The sequence below is a fragment of the Odontesthes bonariensis genome, chromosome 2 (assembly GCF_027942865.1).
Source record: "Odontesthes bonariensis isolate fOdoBon6 chromosome 2, fOdoBon6.hap1, whole genome shotgun sequence".
Classification (NCBI taxonomy): domain Eukaryota; kingdom Metazoa; phylum Chordata; class Actinopteri; order Atheriniformes; family Atherinopsidae; genus Odontesthes; species Odontesthes bonariensis.
Genome location: NC_134507.1, coordinates 22,829,221 through 22,850,695, shown reverse-complemented (window position 1 = coordinate 22,850,695; position 21,475 = coordinate 22,829,221). Strand labels below are relative to the sequence as shown.

The 21,475-nt window shown below is 39.2% G+C and overlaps 1 protein-coding gene across 1 annotated transcript in view; it reads right to left on the bottom strand.

The window, feature by feature from the left end:
- LOC142396822 (uncharacterized) overlaps window positions 1-15,118 on the bottom strand; it is a 94,972-nt gene extending 79,854 nt beyond the window's left edge. The window contains exons 1-2 of the mRNA XM_075479948.1: window positions 14,825-15,118; window positions 6,261-6,340 (exon numbers count right to left, since the gene is read on the bottom strand). The gene's annotated coding sequence lies outside the window, so the exon portion shown is untranslated. The remainder of the gene's footprint in view (window positions 1-6,260; window positions 6,341-14,824) is intronic.
- Window positions 15,119-21,475: the final 6,357 nt, after the last annotated feature.

Genomic DNA, 21,475 nt, shown 5'->3' with positions numbered 1-21,475 from the left:
ACATAAACTAACATCTTTTTGATGTAGACTTCAGTGCAAATTTATTTTTAGTCAAACTCTGAGAAACATTTCAATTGAAAAAAGTACATATACGTCACAAGAATGAAAGTAAGAAATTAATCAACAATGATAATTATGCAAATGAGCAGGAATGCTGCATCTGATCCAAGTGCTCACTGTGCACTTCTGCACCACAATTCATAAATTTCCTCTTAAAATGGATTACTGCTTAGTAGACATGTAAATGTTTCTAATTATTAATTAATCAACTGAAAAGGCATATTAACCGATTAGGCAAAGGATAAGGCGCATGCTGTGTAATAAAGAGAAAATAATCGTTCAATTGTTGCAGCTAAAATGCCGAAAGTTACAAATGTTTAAAATGAGGATACAGACATGTTGGTCCAATGGTTAAGCTGACTTTCGCAGGACTTTCTAACACTGCAGGCAGGGAACTGCACAGCATAGCTGTTGCCACTTACACCAACCCTTCTAATGCCAACAAGCAGCAGAACCCTGCATACAGACTTCCCATAACAGCAAAACTAAAGTGATGACGTCTATCAGTGACATTTTATTGGTGGCAGTATACTCGGTTCTTGAACTGATTAACTTATTATGAAGTTATTCAATAATGATGTATTTGGGTTGTGGTTCATTTGCTGCATTTCTCAGATCAATACAGTAGATTTATTTAGGTACATCACCAAAAGATAAAAAATAAATAAATAAATAAAGCAGTATAGAGGCATTTCTAAATGTAGCCAACTGTTTTTTTTATAGTTTCAATTTGTAATTCGAGTAAACGAGCTTACTTTCTCTGTCCATCAAATGACTACACTGAAATAGACTTAGATTTGCATCCCTACTGCTGACAGAATTACCTCAGACTGGAGTTTCAGAGGTTAAAGTACACTTTGGGACTTAGGGTTGCCATTGGGTGCTTTTCAATCAAAGGAATCCATAACAAATGTGCATATGTAGGTGCCTTTAACAGCAGGAGCTGTAGTCTGTGTGTATTCATAGTAATTTGAACGTGTCAAATCAAAGTTCTCGAACAACTTCCTCTGGACTTTAGTTTATTTCAAATGATCAAATTCAAACTGAACTGTGGCTAAATATACACAATAATCTTTGTAACTGGGTATACATGTTGAACTCTATTTAGCCACTTTAGCTGTATGGCTCCCCTGGTGGCAGTGTGATGATTATTTGAAGTACCATCTTTATACATCAGCAATTAGAATTAATTAAGTAGACTTTTAGTTAATACAGTCACGATCCCCTCAGAATCAACTGAGGGCATACACTCAGTGCAGCTTGGAAAAACACACAGACTGACTAAACCCAAACACAAGGAGAAAACAGCACAGGATATGTTATAAGGAGAAAATCTGCAGAGCAAGAAAACACGTCTAAACCGTGTTTAAAAATTGATGCGTTTTCAAAAATTTGAATCATGTTTCAGTAACTGTTGATGCGTTTTATGCTACAGCACCAGTGACCAGAAAACAGAGGGGTGTCTCGTTCTCGTGTAGGTGATGAGGGAATACAAATCAGTTGGAAATGTCAGCTGGGATTGGCTCCAGCTGCCCCACACAAATGTAAAAAATTGTCTTTATTCTCATGTTTCTCAATATTTAAAAAAAAAAAAAGGTGCATCTTGAAAATGCTGAGGCGACATGTGTGTCACTCCAGGCTTGAAAGGTAAAGTGACACGTGTCACTCCAGGTCATATCGGGTTGAAGACTCAACTTGTTACAGCATGTCATCAGCTTTGTACTCTGAGAGTCAGCTTTATTAGCCAAACTTGAACACTTAAGGAGGAGGTCATCTTTTTTCTTCCACAAAAATTGCACACTAATAGATTATATATATATACAGAAAAACAAAAACACCTAAACTAAAAGTGAAGTCCATTGCATTCTATGTATATTCCAAATAAAACATTTTCTTTAAGGGGCTACAAGATATCCTAAAGAATCAACTAATGTCATTCCCATCTGTGTTTACTGGATATCTTGTTAAACCAACCTAGTGTTGGCATGCATTCACCTTAGACTTACATGGCTGAATTGAAAAGGAAATGATGCAGTACAAATGAGCAACATCCTTATGATTTTACTGAACAGATGATGGTATTGAGCCTTGGTAATGTTTCTTCTGTGGAAACTGCATTACTGTGGAAATCAATTCTAACTGTCATAAATGGAAGAAACAACTCTTCCCCCTTCAGAGGGTGATAGTTTCCCACACAAAGATTTTTTTGTGAAATATTCCTCTACAGAACGTATATCCGCCGCTTCAGCACAGGACTAAACACCTGCAGCTGCCTCTTTGTCCCATCAGTGCTGGAAAAACTTCAGCTCAATCAATATTCACCAATGGGTTACACGCACACAGACCAAATTAGCCTAATGCATTGCCACAGCAGCCTTCACTGGGATGATCTGCTGTGTGAACCAAAACCTGGCTGCTTCTCATTGCTCTCCTCCATTGTAGTTTTTAAGTGTGCTGATCAATAAAGCCAGCTGCCACCCACCAAACAGTTAATACCCAACATTCCCCAAGGGGCAGAGTTTCCACCGTTCACCCTCTGGAAATGACAGAGGTTCAAAGAATCCGCTGAGCGTGTGCTGGAGGGCACAAACCCTGAAGTCCAGCACAGAGACGCACAGCTGACGGGATTATGTGGAAAACGATGCCCTCTTCTGCCAAAAACCAAGACTTGCACTAAGGACCAAAGTTTACCTCCACCAAGGAGATTCTGTTATTGGTATGGATATTGTTGGATTTGCATGAAAATGTAAAAAATTATTTATTTTTGCTGTCAATTCATATCCTGATCTGGATACAGTACGTTTTTAATTCAGCCTTGATCCACAAAATCATTGTGACGTAGCGGGGAGTGTGCTTCGGCTGTGTTTTCCGCACCGGAAACTAGTTCCCAAACCGACATGAGCAAACCAAGCCTTCCGTGTTGATTTACACAGTCATTTGCACTCGATGTGAAAGTACACCACTCACACAGTAATTAGAAGGTAAATCAAATAAATTAATTCACGTTGGGCGAAATATTTCGATTGGCGACGCTAGCATTTATGTATTACGCGCAACCAAGCAGTGGTCAGTGCTGTGAGATTCGGACAATGCCTGGGTCGCCAGGAAAACGCTCCCACACACTTATTTATGTCTCGGGAATGCGGGGATACACTTAATTTGACCTGGGGGTGGCGTATCCCTTTAAAGCTGCAGTCTGCAACTCTTTTTCAAGCATAATGCCTGGAACTGTCCGGGGATTCTGAAAGTAGTACATTAAATACCCCAATACAAAAAAAAAAAAAGAGTTCTCTAGGTCCCCTATATGTCCCGCTAGGTCCCTCCAAAGCCAGCAGGTTTGTTTACAAAATTGCAGACCGGACCGGTAAAAGGTAACCAATCAGGTTACGAGCTGGGCTCTGTTGCCTGTCAATCACCGATTGTGCACGCGCGATACAAGGTAGGCTCGTCCCCACGCTTATTTATCTAGACTATTGAACTTCATTACGGGCTAGTCTACTTACTGTGTCTTCCATGATCGCAAATGACAGGTGAGTTGATGAATGAGGAGTCGTGTACGCGCATCTGGCGTGCACGTAGACGTGCACGAGTTCTCATGTGTTTTGATGGGGCGGGACAGGAAGTTGAATAACTTTTTATTTTTCGGTTAAAAAATAAGCATTTCTTGCATTTTGCGACTACGGAGGTCACCGTTTTCAACTTCAAGCGTTCTGATAGATCATGTAAACTCTTAAAATGCCAAAAAGTAGGACTTTACGTATGACAACAACAAATCCTGCAGACTGCAGCTTTAAGGATGAATTTTGGTCCAATTTTCTTTCCACTGATTGAATTAAATGCCCACAAACATTATTTGTTTATGCACAGCACTCTTAAGGTCCCACGACAGCATGTCAATCAGGTTGAGGTCTGGACTTTGACTGAACCATTATTCTTTTCTTTTTCAGACATTTTGTTGTAGATTTGCTGCTGTGTTTGGGATCGTTGTTCTGTTGATGACCCAGTTTCAGCCTAGCTTTAGCTGTCAGACACACGGCCTCACATCTGACTCTAGAATACTTTGGTATACAGAAGACTCACTCAGCCCGGGTCGGCAGTGTGAACACAACAGCGGACACGCTAAATTCGCGAATTAAACGCGGGTTATTCGGCAGTGTGAAAGGGGCTAATGACTGCAAGGTGTCCAGGTCCCATGGCTGCAGAACAAGCCCAAATCATCAGCCCTCCAACACCGTGTTTGACAGTTGGTATGAGGTGTTTTTTTGCAGTTTCTCTGAGCATTGCGCAGTCTGACCTTGGGATGAGCTTGCTGGGATGTACACTCACGGGAAGAATGAAAACTGTCTCGAATGTTTTCCGCTTGTGAGTAACATTTCTCTCTTTAAATTGATAGACTCCAAATACTTTAGAAATGACCTCCTAACTCTTCCTAAATTAATGGGCAGCAACAATTGCTTCTCTAAGATTACTGCTGATGTCTTCCCTCCGTGACATTGTGTTAACACAGCGCTGAATGCTGCAGACCAGCAAACTGACAAAACCTTTTATAGAGATGCCACCACCTGATGATCGATTAATCAAATGCATTTGATTAGCAGCACCTGGCTGGGAAGCAATAATTTAATACAATTCAAAAAGAAAAAAAAAGAAAAAAAAAAAAAAAAAAAATCAGAAGAAAGCATTATTAACGTAGAAAGCCGAGTTTGAGTGATGGATATAATAAATCTAAAATTCAGCAACTTTCCGACTTGGACAGCAGGTGGAGACAGATACGTGTTGCAGGTCTGACTGAAAGCCTATCTGACCCTGGCAACACTGAAACTAACCACTCTCAATTGATCTTGCTTTTCACTACAATTTTTTCACTCACTAATAAAATAATCAATTGATCACCTCTCCTTCATACTTTGTACAACAGTAAAGGCCAGCTGTTCAACATCATTCACTTTAATTCCCTTATTCCTTGCAAGTTTTTAAATGAATCAGAATACACACATTTTTAATGACTATTCACTTACTGTCATTTTACAAAAAGAGTGAACTTTGTTGTGTCAGAAAATAAAACAGTCCAGATAAAGAGGCTAATGTGTTTCTCTGCCTCTGATGTGATGCATATGCTTTTCCACTTGGTGGCAGTACAAACCTGCGAATAGCACAGGTGTTAAAACGTAGGGCCCTCTCTATCCAAAGTAAAACGTGGTGTACCATAAAGAAAAAAAAAACTTTTTTTTATAAAATCAAGACTGTGTAAAGAGAATTTTCATCCATCTATTCATTCATAAATTTTTTTTAAATCTTAAGTCTCTGATCTTAAGCTTGACCGCTCCTCTGTGAGACAAAAAAAAACCAAACAACTCAGCTTACAAACAAATATGCAAGTTCTCTTTTTAAGAATGAATTACAAGAACTGCCAAAACAAGAAGTGCTGTGACTCAATCTGCAAAAAATAAAAAAGGGGTCATGTTTGTTCTCTTTACTGCAACACGCTGTAGCTTTGACCTTTTCTCTCATTGCATCTTCACAGGAAGTCGTTGTAGCATCAGTTCAATTAAATAAAAAGCAAATGTGACAATGCATGCAAGGCAAAGAAAAGAAAAAAAAAAAAAAGCATGAAAAGGTAAGTAATTGACACGTGAAAGCTTTTTCTGAACATAGTTTCAGGCTCCACCACTTCCTCTGTTGTGAAGCCACTGGGTGCAGGTCTTTACTGGAAACCAGTAGCGCTGACTAAAATCACCACAGTAGTAGTGTACGGTGTGATTGTGGCAGCCGTTAGTTACCGAGTGCACTGAGTGAGACAGTTAACCCCTCAGTGGCATCTAACTCAAGAACTGTCACAACCTCCATCTTCCCAGCTATACCGTGTGGGAGCATCTTACTGGAAACCAGTGACTTTAACTGTAAACAGGCATGGGGCGTAAACCTTGGGTGTGGTGATGGGTGTGACTGAACTATTCTAACTACAATTCTGTTAGGAGATATTGTTTGTCATTACAGAGAGAAAGTTTGTTTCAGAGTTCAAGTACTGATATCAGACATAAGTGTTTCCCCATTTAAAAAAAAAATAATTTTGCTTCAAAGAACAAGTAGTAACTGTTCTGCCAAAGCCACCTCCTGTGCTGCACCCAGAGACACAGAACACCAGCACTAAAACATGCCAAAATTCAATTAAAAAATAATAAATAAAAAGATAAACTAACCAATGGTTGAAATCTTCCATGTCAGTCCCTGAAACTTGCGAGTTGATTTCTTGTGCCGAGGGCGTTCTGTGCAGCCAAATCTGAAATATTTTGAGAAACAGACAGGAATGAAAACATAACCATCAACACAGTTCTTAGACAGCCACCCATATAAGCTATGTTCTACCAGTTATCAGCCGATAAAGACAATCCAATATAAAAGAGGTGCCTCAAAAAAAAGTGACGCAACTTACAAAACCAAAAAAAAAAAAAAAAAAGAAAGATAGAAGCATAGCTAGCCACAGGAGCGTATGGATGCATAGAAACGTATGCACATACATTCACTGCACCCACTCATCATACAGTGTCCACAAGCACTTTCACAAAAGTCTGCATTTTTATACATAAGTTCGTGAGTACCAATAGAAGTTCTTCTAAAGTCTATGTAAAATTCCCACCGTACCACTGATCTTGTCATATGAAAGTCAAAACAAATTTTGTGGTTGTCAAAAAAAAAAAAAATTCTCGCGACAACCCTTGTCAACCCTCAGGCTGAAAACCAAAACCCACTGGATAACCTGAGAGCTGCAATGCGTCACCTATCAAACTACAAACAAGTTTGCTCTTATTAGTTCCTGAAAAGCTGAGCTGTTGAAAATAACCGGTTTGCTTGGTGTTCTTGTTTTGTTTTTTTTTACTGACAGTGCCATCATGTCAAAACTGTGAAATGGTCTTGAGAGAAGAGGAAGTTCTAATGTCCCTGCAATGCGAGTAACGCACGTTTGCATTAACGGGCTCTGAGGTGAAGCACAAACACAATGTCAACTGTACTAGCAGCAAAGTAAGTAGCAGCAAACTGGCAAAAAGAAAGTTGTTGCGAAAAGTAGCGGCTTGAAGTGTCACTTAATTTCACAAAGACTGATGAAGACAGAGGCGGTTGTGAAATATCTGTGAAACAAGATATTGATGACAAAAAAAAAAAAAAAAAAAAAAAAAAAAAAAAGGGCTGATGCCTCCAAGTCAAGCAGAAGTTATGCTACCAGAGGTCAATTGATTCACTTTCCTTCCTAAGAAAAATGTATCAGTTTGTATGGGATTCATTTACATTTCGTTCTTTAGCAGACTCTTTGGTTTATCCAAAGCAGTGAGGACACAACACTCAAGCTTCAGTGCAGTGAGAAACCTTGGTCTATACATTAAGTGCTAAATATATTCAAATATGAAGATAAAAGATGGAGAGGGACGCCCCCTGCTTTGATAGCACTCGGCAGTTTACTCTGTCATCATGGAACCACAAAAGAGAACAGTCTGGATTGAGACCATCATGTGTGAGATGATAGCAGTACCAGACAAAATTCCTGAGATGAATGCAGAGGTCAAAAAGGAGCACGTGACTCTTGACGTGACTTTTGTATGATTTAGTTTGGGTGCAAACCCTGTAGGCCTTCTGTAGGCATTAGTGACATGAACTGGATTCTGGCAGTCAAAATGGGTAACCAGTGAAGCCCACTTAGAGACGGGGAGACAGTTTACCTTTTTCTTTGCTCAAACACTTGATATACTGCTGCATTCTGGATCATCTGTGAGAGTTTCACTGTGCAAGCAAGAAGATGTGCTAGGGGAGCATTGCAGTAGTTGAGGCGAAAGATAACCAGTCTGTACCAAGAGCTGGGTGGCATATCGAGTCAGATATAGCCCGATTTTTCTTGTGTAGTACAGTACAAAGCGACTTGATTAAAAGACAGATGCAACACGGTCCAAGATGGGCAGCTGGTCATCAATAGCGACACCCAGCTTTCTTATAATCTTTGTTGAGAGATACAGTCAAAGAGGAGATTTTTATATCTATATTGTGTTCGAGTGACTGGGTGGGATGACCAAGAGCTCAGATTTAGAGAGGTTTAAATTTATGTCAGAGAGGCAAGCTAAGATCAGTGCTGAAACCAGGGGGCTCCTCTGCTGAGAGTAACAGGATTAGCAAGTATCATCTGCATAGCAGTGATGCAACAAGTCATACAAGCAGATGACAGGGCCCAGGGAGGAGGTGTATATTGCAAAGAGAAGGAGTGCAAATACCGAGCCTTGGGGCACTCCAGTAGAGAGATGATGGGGTGCCGGCATTTGTCCTTGCCATAACACTTTAAAAGAACATCCAGTGAGGTACGATCAAAGAGTGGGATCCCCATCTCAGAGAGCACAGATAGTAAGATAGCATGATTTACCTTGAACTCGTCACTGAAACTGCAACTGGAAATGAAACATGGTGCCTGCTGAGGGAAAATCCAGTGTTAAAGTGTAAAGAAAAACCAATTGGTATCTGACTAAATCTGCAAGGTTTGGAAATGGTTTCATAACACTAAAAGAAGAGGAAGATAGAGGGGAACAAGGTACAACTGTGGCTGAAGTGACAACATTAGTGAGGCTGCAAAGTTTTAACACTGATATTTATAGTTTGTAGACGTATGTGGAATTTGAGTAAAACTTTGCTTTCTCAGTGCTTACTTTGAGATGTTACTTGTCAATGAAAATCTAATCACACTCACTAATGCTTCATTAGCAGGTTTAACTCATTTCTAATCCAAGGCTGAATTGTAGGTAGTAAGAAGTAACACTGTGACAGGGAGATGACTCGAGTGAAATTTCAGTTTGTGTAGTGTGTGATGTAAAAGCTGCCTACTCATTTGTTTTGTCGGTGCACAAATAGACAAGGTTTACTTTCATTTGAATGAGCCTTTGTGGTTTGCATTTCTCTCTGCAACATGAAGAGCAGAAGTGGCCTCTGAAGACATATGCTGATTGCATGCTCAGGCAAGTGAAGCAAACCATACAACTGTAGCAGAGTCAGAAGAGGCAACAGTTGAGCTTTCTAACATGCTTTAAGTTGTCTTATGAGTATGTTGGCCTTCACATTTTTTTATCTATTCATTCTTATTTGCCTCTTTGACACTGCTGAGAAGCTTTATCAATACTGATGTTAACATTTCATCAAATGGCTGCACATAGTGTCACAGAATGTTTAACCATTGCTTCTAACCACCAATTTTCCTCCAATCTTCAGATTGTGTTTCCATCTCTCAGCCCAATATTTTGGTTTTGCTACTGTAGCTTAACTGCTTTATTCTCAAGAGTTCATCAAGAGCTGCCTTCAGCCAAAACAGGCAACATTAACCAGTGCAAACACTCTTGAATCACTTTCACACATGCACTACACCAGCACTTTCTGACCTGCAGGAGCTGTACATGGGGGTCAATTTAACCAATTAACTTGACATGCATGTTTTTGGATGGTGGGAGGAAGCCAGAGTACCCATGCATCCAGAAGGAGAACATGCAAACTCCACACAGGAAGGCCCCAGCCGGGATTCGAACCGGGAACCTGCTTGCTGTAAGGTGACAGTGCTAACCCACCACAAGACCATGAAGCCCCTACTTTCTTTTTGTAAATCTCCATTTTTATGCACTACTAATGCATCACATTATTCTCACCCATCTTTGTTAACACGAGGTGTTGATAAACCCAGCAACCTTTTGCAAAAAAAGAAGAAAAAAAAAGTGTTCACTACACTAACAGGAACACAATTAAGATGCAGCACAAGCAACTCAAGTGTAATTAATGGAAGAACAAAACAACACAGTATGAAAAACATCCATAACATGTCAGCTACCATAAGCTTTGCCATCACAGGATCATAAACCTGACACACCTATCAGGGTGCTACAACATTTTTACAAGTTCCCCTTCTTAAGATTTAATTCAAGCAATGACTAAAATATTTCTTTCACTTCTAGCTTTAGGTCTCATAACTATAGACTGTAGAGTATATAGCAACTCGAAAATATCGATTGTTTCACGGGGCTTTCCTTCATAATGTCAAAGGCTTTTCCCCTTCTTGCAAATCAGTCCAGATGACATGGATTGTAAAGAGGGGGTACAGAGAAGTCAGAAACTGACACATAGATCTCAGATTGTGTAAGTAAGCCAATATTCTACAAAAAAAAAAGCAAACGTGTCAATTTTTGTCTCTTGTCGCATGGTTTTAAGCAGAATATCAGAGCAAATCAGATTAAAATCAAGGCTCAGTATTGCACGCTAGTTTTAAAAGAGCCCAAGCTATGAACTCCTACCCATTTTAATTCAGTAGAATGCCAATTAATCCCTTTTGATGCAATTATTAAGAAACACTGGTTCATCCATATAAATCATAATTAATATTTTCCTTCTCCTGTTGTAGCCCAGCACAAGTATTCCCATATTTGATACTTATACACTGCAGAGTGCTCTCACAGGAAGTTTATCAGATGATTATTTTGCACTTTTTCATATTGAGAGCAGAGGGGTGACATGTGCAGGCTTTAGTATATTCAATTATTTAGCCTTTAAGAATGAGGGAATTAAACTGGCTCTGTCCTCCAAGCTCCTTAGTAGAAAGTCTGTAATGTCTGTAGATCCAGGTTGGTGCTTTAGTACTTTACACATTCATTTCGTCAGTCAACAGCCCTTGTGACACTGAAGATCAGTTGTCTGACACATATGTTGAAGGCCTATTCCAGAGAGCGTTTTTTGGAGTTGTAAAATTAGATGCATCAGTTTAAAAGGTCACCTCTTTTCTACAGTCCCAAGTGGCAAAACAAAAAAAAAAAAAAAAACAAAGATGCTTAATCAGCTCATGTTCAAAAGAGTAAATAAATTAAATGAAAAGGTTTAGAAAAAGTATTTTGGTCATTCACCACCAAGAACTAAAGAGCTGCTTTGTTTGGATTTTTATTTTTGTGGTGTAATACTGGATGTTATTGTGACACGTCTTGTATTTTTAATCTCATTTCCAACTTTTTAATCAACTGCTCTGGAATTGGAATTTCCTGTGACTGCACCGAGTATAAAAGTGTGGGAAAAAAGTCAGGCCCTGCAACATTTAGTTAAACTGGTATGTTTTGGAACAGCTTTCACTTTCCACTGCAGCTGATAATAGATTATGCAGATATAATTGATTTCTTGTTCATGTAGAAAGTTCCTCAACACATGATAAATAATAAATTAAGCAGCATCTTGCCTTGCACTAAGAGGAAGCTGAACTTTAAATGCCCTTCGTAACTTTGACAAGCACCTTTGTCAGGTTCCTCCTGCATTTCCATAGCAACAAATCTCATTTACATTTCCCCTAATTTGTCTTTATGGAGGCACTGCACACACAGCAACCTACAATCAGTCAGTTCCGTCTTTGACTTCATTTCCATGCTTACCTACTCAACTGAAAGGTTGGAGTATCGCAGCTAAACCACAGAGGGCATTCTGTCCAGTGATCACAGCCAAACCAAGTATGCGACTTCAAAATGCCAAATTAATTTATAAAGGGCTGAGGGATTCATACTGCATACTCATTTAGACGGAGTGGGTTCTTTATTTATAATAAGCAAAGAAAAGGGATGAAAATAGTGAGGTGGAAACTTTGCCAACTAATCTAGGTCTAAAATAAAAAGCGAAGATGTGATAACAGATAATACCGGTATATTGTTCATATATAAAGCACTGAAGTTGACCAAACCAACAAATATTAAGAAAATTGAACAAGACGATGTTTGACTTGGAATGTATTCAAATGTATTCAGAATATTGCACAGTATGTCACATAGAGAAAAGTCCTGTGTAAACACCAAAATCATTAAAAGCTATTTTCTATTAACCTGCTTGGATTCAGGGTCCAAGTATTGGTGTAGCACATTGGCTCCCTGGGAGTCTTGAGCAGAACAATTGTTAAACCTGCAATACGGGATTTTTACTATTGAGACATTTCTTTAAATTTGTTGACAGTTCCTCATTTACATGTCAAAAAGCTGCAGAGCAACAGTCACAGTTTTTGGTCCAATTCCCAAAAGAAAGTAAACGTGGTTTTCTGCAGCGTGGTTGTATCACCATTCCAGGCTTGTCTGACATCCTCTGATTTCTAACTTCTCATGTAAACATCACTGACCAATGGTTAGTGCTTTAATTGACAAAGACACTTGAATCAGTGATTTCAGAAACATAAATGGCTTACAATGGGGAAATGCAACCTTACGAAACCACTGGGTGGTGCACTTGAGCAGCAAAATGATGGTCCAAAGCAACCAGAACCAAAACCATACCCAGGCTTGGAGCCCCTTAAGTAGCTTGTAGGGGTTTCTGTCTTTAATAACGACAGAGGTGTAAATAAAATCATGAGTCGTGGCTGTGTCCAACTTAACTGCTAGATTCAGTTTCAGAGGCCGTAGAATCAGTTTGTTGTCACAGCTTAATGGGGCAGATGAATAGAACAAGTCTCAGCCTCCACCCCTCTTCAAAAGGAAAAAAACAAAAAAAACAATGGTGGTCAAGAAAAACATGACAGGCTCAATACTTTGTCCTTTCAGGGCTACTAGAGTAACATGGCAGGAAAACAGGAGAGGTTGAGCGTGGATAAAAACAAAAACGCATTTCACTTCTACAGGGGTCCGGATCCTGTATCTGCAAGACAGGAGATTGGCCTTGACAATAGGCTGCATTCTGTGTGCCTTTCTTGCTTTAAAAAGATCTGTACTTAGTTGTACAATATCTGCAAATAAGTCTCAACTATGTGACTTATCTGCATTACTTGAAATATATTTCATGTATCATCTGTCATCTTGTCTCAGATAAGTACGTGATGTGATATGACCTCAGCCTCAGAGTGTTAAAGATTGTGTTGTGCTACTTCCTCTTGCTAAGCGTCTAATTTAGTTACTGGGGATGCAAAATGGTGCAAGTGAGAAGAGGAAGTTTGTGCTACACAGATCACTGGGCAACACAATGAGGAAAAATATAACTGACGGATTTTAGAAGATACAAGGGATCAGAAAACGTTTTCTCCGAGAAAAAGCCTCTTTAGACAAAGGCTGCATCAATAAAATATGCAAATGCCCTCCCATCTTCTGTCCACACACACACACAACTGTACTTACTCTCACATATGCACAGTTTCTCTTCCTCTCTCCTTCAAACACTCAATATTCAGCTCATATCCGGGTTGACAGCACAACACATGAATGAAGGAAACAGGGACAGGGAATCCCCACGCCACTCATAATGAAACTCAAATAGACCTTGCAAAGTTAATATATATTTTAGTTTTAATGATACCAAATAGCAGAGAAATTAAGTGGTTACAAGATAATGGGGAAATAAACTGTTCAAAATAATAAGGTTAATAATAATAATACTCATTATTATTATAATAAAGTTGAGCAATAAAAAACGATGCCGTTTAAGTCTTGGAGTTCAGCATGAAAGCTGAACTAAAGCTTTCATAGAGTGAAAATAAGAGGAAAAGTTGTGTCATTTAGGATGAAATGAGGGTAAATATTTATTCCACTCCGGTGATGAGTTCAAGTACAATTGGAAACAGAGTAATCTTGAAGAACTAAGATAATGCCATTTTTCAGCCTACAAACAACAATTTGATCTGTAACTACACAAGACTATTAGTAAAAACATTTGTTATGCAAATTAAACATATGAGAGAAAGTGCTCAAACAAACCTCGAAGAAACTGGATGAGTTCAATTCGTGACATCTCAAAGTTTACTTATTGGTTTTCACTAACTTAAATCATACCCAAAGAACTACATAAGGAGCTCACTGCATCTCACAGCCTTTTTTCTGGCACTTAAACAGCAAAAAAAAAAAGCAGCAAGTGTTCCAAGGAACTAGTAAAGGAGATATTTAGAAAAGAAATAAAAACTTTACACCGTTTAGCATTATTAAAAAATATATTCTTTCAGAAAAAAATTTGTTCTTGATGTGTGCAGGATGTTAACTTTATTATAAAAAAATTAAAAGTCTACATTTTCCAGAAACGCAAAGTAGTTCTATATGAAGGTTTATCTGATGCACGACAGCCCATGAACGCAGCACCTCCAAGCCGTTTCCCTGGTTGCAGTTTTGGGTTCAATAATAATAATAATAATAATAATAATAATTTAGGAGACGCCCTCCGCAGTCTGATTAGTTTTCCGGGAGGTGACGCTCGCCACCCAAACTATTTCACACAGTCATGAGATCGGACCAAAAAAAAAAAAAGAAAGTTGGAACGAAGTTCACGCACAGTCACAAGAAGTGTCTCCTACTAATAAGCGGGTGCACATCGCGTGACGCTTGGCAATAGTAGCCTACAAAGAGAACAACTTACAAATAAGTCAAACAAAACCGTTTCAGGTCAAGTCATTCAATGACTTTTTTTGAGAAAAAAAAATTCAAAAGGAAGAGGAAGACCGGGTTACTATCTCCATCTGACACCGCATACTTCCTTTTATCTTAGTACAAACCGCCCATTACGCATGAGCGAGCGCTGCACGGTCTCCCAAAACACCCTGAACTTCTTTAAACTGGAAAAATGGACATCTGTGCTGTGACAAGTTTTGAGTAAGATGTACTGAAATACCGCTGCAAAGCAGGAGAAGTTCGCCTTTCGTGAATGCACTTTCATCAGTCACAAGCTGCTTCCTCATTTGGGCTTTGAAGGGAGCGCACAGCTGGGAAGTGGACAACTTATCTGAGTTTTATGCGTTTAAGTCATAGAATAAAGTGACACTTACCCCACATCACTGGCGGTGAGGCGCAACTTTTGCACGCCTTTGCTTTTTTTTCTTTTTAAACTCAGCCAACATCTCTTGGGCGCGCATTTGCACCAACATGACCTGGCACATTTTCTTTCACTTTCAGACTTTTGCAGCACGCAACGACTATCGTCCTGAACTTACAGCAAACCATGTGCGCGCGTTCTCTCATTCTGTCCCCTTTCCACTAACTTTCTTAATTGCTGCTCCAGGCTTGTCCGCTTCTACTCCACCATTCATACTGAGCTGTCTAGAATACTTGTCGACTAATACATTTTCGTATTTCTGGGCACGCCCACATGCTAAGTCCATCCCTCCCCTGCTGCACCAGATGAAGCCTCTCATGAATGGAATTCTTTGGCTGTCAGTTGAACTAGATCACATACAGACATGCAGACATTGTAAACTCATCATTAAGAGTCCCTAAATGTTTAAACACACCTCTGACTGACCGTAATGATCAGTGGGTGCAGGTAAACCCGCTTCTCCTACAGAAAAAATAGACTAAAGCAGAGTTTAACAAGTTTTTTCTGTTTTATGATAAATCATAAGACAGACTATGCGAAAAAATTCCAGTTTATCTGGCTTTTCAAAATGCTATTAATCATGGAAGAATTTCTAACCATGTCAAATACTCAATACTTTTACATGCATAGTTAAGGTGCAGTTACAGCTCAGTTAGGTCGTGTACAACATGACCACTGTCCTTGTCCAAGTATACAAGTATGACCAAAGTGCTGCATGTCCTGACCCCACAAGAATAGGAGGCAATGTGGACTCCTTCCCCTTGTTTCCAGTGGACCTGTCATGTCAGACCAAAACAACTGACAAACAGTTTCACTGGCAGCAAATTGGTACCACGTCAAGCGGCGTTTTGTGTGTGCACTGTACATTCTTCTTTTTGATGCATGTTATCTTTCAAAGTTGAACTATTTTCACCAGCTTCTATTTCTTCTGTGAACTGGCTTCTTTTGATACTTCCAGGTCAATTCCTGGAACAGCAACTGTGGAGCAAGTGCACATGGCCTTGGCCAGTTTAAGTTCAACTCAATGCACACATGTAAGGAGTAATTTGAATCAAACCACATTTTTTTAATGCATTAGTCTGACTGCATTTCAATCAGTCTAACATGCTTAGATGTATTTTAAAAGTCCAGATTTTATCCAGACTATAGTGACTGATTATTTTTAGAAGTATTACTTCTACAGTCTCACCTTTGCACGGATGCTTTGGAGGACAAACTGAAAAACAGCAGAGGGAGGGAGAGGAACCTTCAAGTTGTATTCATTTAAATTTTCCAGTTTTGTCTACAAGGTTACAAAGACCGCATCCAAAATATCCAATACTTGTAATATCCTGTGGGCATTGTGTTCTTTTTGGATGCCTCTGATGGTGTGCATTATCATTTCACTTTCACTTCACATACTGTACACTGATGTGGCAAAACAATGAATAACTAATTCAAACCATATGTTTAAACCAAGCAAAGAGAAAAGCATACTTAAACTTAACAGCTCAGCTATAGACCATTTCCCTATGTCTGTCATTACTGCATTTCTTTGTGTAGTGTCTGGTACTCTGCTGCAATATTTCCAGGGAAATACTATGCACTTAGTTACCACTGGTTCGTTCAAAGGTTATCGGAATATAGTAAAATACTTAAAATACCCCTCATATTATGTCACCACACTGAATAGCAGCTTAGTATGAAATTTCAAATGCAGCTTTCGTTCTACTTTAAGTGGAATATCTGTAACTAGGGTCCAGAAACTCTATTGAAATACATTAAAAGATGACAATGACCTTTGCAAAAGACTCAGAAGTGACTTGATGTGACCCACAGCATGTTTTGCAAGAATTAGAAAGAAAAAAAAACAGCGTTCTCACTCAGAATATGGGTCTTCAAGATGAAGGTCACACATCTGGTACAGGCTTACTTAAAGGTAGGAAGTTTCTTCCACTATCAGGCTCCTCTCCAGTGGGATCAGCTCCCAGTTTAGGTTCAAAACAGGCACAAGATAACCCAGGCACAATAAAAAAAATAAAAAAAATTGAATCAGTGTTGCACAAAGTAAACAACTTTAATTTAATATTAGCCTGTAAAAAATGTGAGCAAACACAGAGGAGTGGACTAACAGTAAAGCTTGGGGCTTATGGGGCCCATACGAGACATAAATATTACAATGTGATTTTGACTCAACTAACAACCAGTTCATCGGTTTATGGTTAATTGGTCTTAGTTCTTTCAGTCAAGAGAACCCACTGACAGAAACTGTCATCTCCAAAAGGCGTAGGAGCTAAATGGGAACTAATCTGGCTGGCATTTTCAACAGAACTGGTTCACCCGGGTGTTTCCACCCACGTTATTTGTTAGAACTGCTAATCCATGGTCAGTTATTGTGCTACTGTAATCTTAGAGTTGCAATTTAGTCATAATCTAAGCATTTAAACCACTGGTTAAAGTTAAATAAAACTTTAATCAGTGGTGTTATAAATTGGCTTTATTCTTAGACTTTATGTATTCATATTCTGTAGTTCTCTAGATAATCTATGTTCCTAGTGTGTACGTTACACTCTGCTCATACAACGCGAATGTATGTCCAACACTTTAAGATGACGTAGCGGGATAAAATAACTGGCTCAGATAAAGCGTCTCTTAGGACAGATAGGTCTGGTGCAGTAGATGCACGCCTGAAACAACAACACACACACACATCGCTTATCACATCCAAAGAACATGACAAAGACGGTGGATGGCCTGCTCACAGCATGAGTAAGTATTCAATGATGCGTCGTCAAATGTAGGTACAACCTCTGTGAGATAAAGGTGGACATAAATATGAAATGTGTCCAGATATCGGGGCTCTCTCTGATGGAGGCCCTGCGAGGGCTCTGTCTCTCCGAGTTCAGCACGGCTAAACTTCACATGTGACCACGAATAAATACTTTGTTTAACTTAAGATTCCTCCAGCTTGTTCTTGGGCTTCCAATAAAAGAATCGGGCTAACAGTGGTTAAAGTTAAGAGTCATCAAATCGGTACCTTAAAAAAGTATAAATGAAGGTGAATTTGGATCAAATATGACAGCCCATGTTGTACTGTTTTCATATCCCTAGCTTACAGAGCAGGATTCACATACATTAAAAGATGTCATGCATAAAAAGACAGGGAAATTCAGCACATTTTCATGAACAGAGGACGTAAAAGCAGAAGTTGGGGCAAAAGCTGGGGTGATTTCAATGCAGCTTGTTTCGTTAAGCTTTTGATGCCTTGCCCAAAAGTATTCAAGCGCTATTTATAGAGGGGGAAGGGTGTCCTTATTTTACTGTTCCACATTCGGAGGTGGCATCCTCCGTCAATCAGTGTTCTTACTCTAGACTCAAAGGAACAAATATGAGGACTTCCTCAAGTAGGCACACATCTGTAGATGAAGAAATAAACTGTAATGAATTCTACCCAGTTTCCGTATCAAGGCTGAGGGAGAAATTTCCTGGTAGGGTTTATTCAACTTTAAACTGCAGAAGCACCAGATGTTTTGTCACCACCGGGTACTTGTTCTCTTGACCTGTATTACTAAAGTGGACGTTAGAGGAGAGAGAAGTACAGATGTGGTGACATGTCAGGAAGTTCTCCCATGACAGATGTTTCAATCACATTTCTCAGAAATGTAACCAAAATGTCATGAGGTCAATGTCTACCGATGATGCTAAAGTCAGTCAGATTTCTGTTTAATTTTGAGAGTGATGCAGTAATCTAAATTAGGGCATGATAGCAGCCCTTTCCATGAACCCATGCGTTTATCATTTTCTTCCGCACTGAACAGAATGTTCTTGAGTTTGATAGCCGTTGGTAGGTTTTAAAGGAATAGCTTCTTTTTTGGAAGATGGCCATATTTCCTATAGGTGTTAAATAAGGAAATTGATGCAACCCTCATACAATATCTGGCAGTTAAATATGGTGCAAGAGCCAGCAAGTGATAGGCTTTGCCTAACAGCTAGCCTTAACAGCCAAGAGAATATGCTCTCTGAGCATGTTATTAGGAACATCTCACTAACACTGGGTAGAGGCACTCTTTGTTCTCAAAACACCTTTAATTCTAAATTGCATGGGTTGAGATAATGGGAGCATATCTGCTTGATGTTGACTTGATTGCATCACATTATTTCTATGGATTTGCAAACTGTACCTTCATGCTGTGAAATTTCCATCCCAAAGGTGCTTTCCACTGGAAAGAGATGTGGTGACAGGGGAGTTTGGAGTTTACGGCTATATTTGCCTTGTGACTTGAGAGATTAGACGGTTGTGGCCATAAAGGGATGCACATGGCCATAAACAATACAGAGACAGGCTGTGGTATTCAAACCAAGACTGACTGGTATCAAAAGGCCCAAAATGTCAAAGAAACCATTCCCTAAACAATTCTACCACTGGTAGCAAGGAAGATTGCTGACACGAGAGATGCTGAGTCCAAAGATACATGTTGTTGATGCCAATATTCTGAGCCTACCTTTTAAAATAAACTAAAAGTCCATATTCATCAGGCTAAGGTATGTTTTTCATATCTGTTTTTGGCTGACAGGAGTAGAACCTGTACGGATTGACAGGCTGCTTTTCTGCTCAGCACAATTGTAAAGACTAGTTGGGTGTTACTGTAGTTCCTGCCTCAGCTACAACCAGCCAGGCCATTCTCCTCTAAATGCTGCTCACCGACACCAGATTGTAGAGCATGAAAATAGTATTTTCTGATGTCTTATTAAAATGTTTCATTATTGGACTGCTGTTACATGACTGGCGGATTGCATAGTTGAATAAATAGGGTGATGTTTTTGCAAAATGGCAGCAAAACATGACATTTTCACAAGAAACTTCATTTTTGTGCAGATGGGATGGAAGTTGTTACCAAGTAATCCATGAAAAAGATATTTTTGATGCCTTATATTATTTCTGTGTTACACCCGTCTGCATCCTCACTGGCCTTCCAGTGGCAGTGCAAGAGTCTTTGGATGGTGCATGGGTTAATTGTTCTTACTGGCTTCATTGGTTGCACCTGTGTTGGTGTGCATAAAGCATGTTGATGTGGTTTGAAAGGTCACCACTATTGCTGCTTTTAGTGTATTATTGAGTTAATGCTGGCTGAGTTTTAACAATAAACAAAGTACTTTTTTTTTCCTCCTTGTCTTGTCCAGCATTATGGCAGCAGAATTGTAATCTGATTACTGTTTTATGCCAAACACATTTGCTTTGCCAAGGGAAGCTTTATGAATGTAAAGCTACCCTTGATTCCCAAGTACTGCTTATTTATTTATTTATGTTAAAATACAAGGATAATACAGGGAAACAAGGAGAGCAAAGAAAAAGAAAGAGAAATGAGACGGAGATAGAAAGAAATGATTGGAGAAGACAATGAAAAACTAGATGAAACCAAACAACTAGCTACCATATCTGTAGAAACCAAACAGAAAATATCCTATGGCCTCTGTGGGGAAACCAGGTGGAGAACCAACAAGATCTGCAAGTAAGACAAACAGAGAGAGAGGAAAAAAAACTCCAAACAAAACAAAAAGCACAAGCAGCAACAACACCAGCAGCAAGCACATATAACATAACTGTGTATACGGATGGTTTGAAATGACACAGAAACTGTATAATAATCTGGGGGCTATCTACTTCTCATCGCCTTATATCCCCATAAAGCTCTCCTAAGTGCTAAATGAGGATGATGAAGAACTTTTACCAGTCTCTGTCAAAAAGGACCAGTTAGTGTAAATATTTTACAGATGTTAGTGTATGCCTTATTTTATCCTATGTGCTGAATTATCTAGAGAGTGAGAATAAACTTTCAGAGACTGCAAAGTATAATAACTTCAGTGTTTCCTGTTTAAATTTAACAGCTGTCTTTGAAGCAAACTAAGGGAAACCAAACTGAAAATGCCTGTTCGGTGAGACAACAAATGTATTATCTAACCAGTTAAGTATTTGCAAAAATCTTGACGTGGGAAGAAGAGGGAATATGGACTGAAAAAGTGTAATTAATCTAAAGGCGATTCATTGTGCGAAGCTCTGATACAAGGTTAGGTTTTATTCCTCAGATTTTTCCTGTTGATCAAAGTAAAAAATGTGTCTGTAAACTACAGAATTCTAATTAAGTTGCCTCCTTCAGTCATTCACACATGGTTTTATCTCTTAGGTGGTCCACGGCCAGGCTGTTATTTTATAATGATCACAGCAAAATAGCTGTTTACTCTGGGGTTACAACTAAATGCACAAAACTCCTGTGCAAAGTTCAGACGTGAGAAAAGCTAGAGTTAGAGGGTGTGTCCCCTGTGACATACTTACATTTGCTTATTGTGGAAACAAACACAACCGTGTTTTTTTTTTTTTTTTTTCCCAAGAGGCAGCTATCCTTTTCCCACAGGCTCAATAGAGAGTTGTTAAAACACCACATCCAGTCAAGGCTGTCTGTTTCCCAACACATGCCTTAGTGTAGTCTGGGACGTTATTACACAACCCCACATCCTGCTACACTTAATCTGAGCCTGCAACACTTAGAATGAATCCTGCCATGGAGAAGTTCAGCTTGTATTGTGAATAAATATAAAAATCTGGGCAGTATGGCATTACAACGGTTAG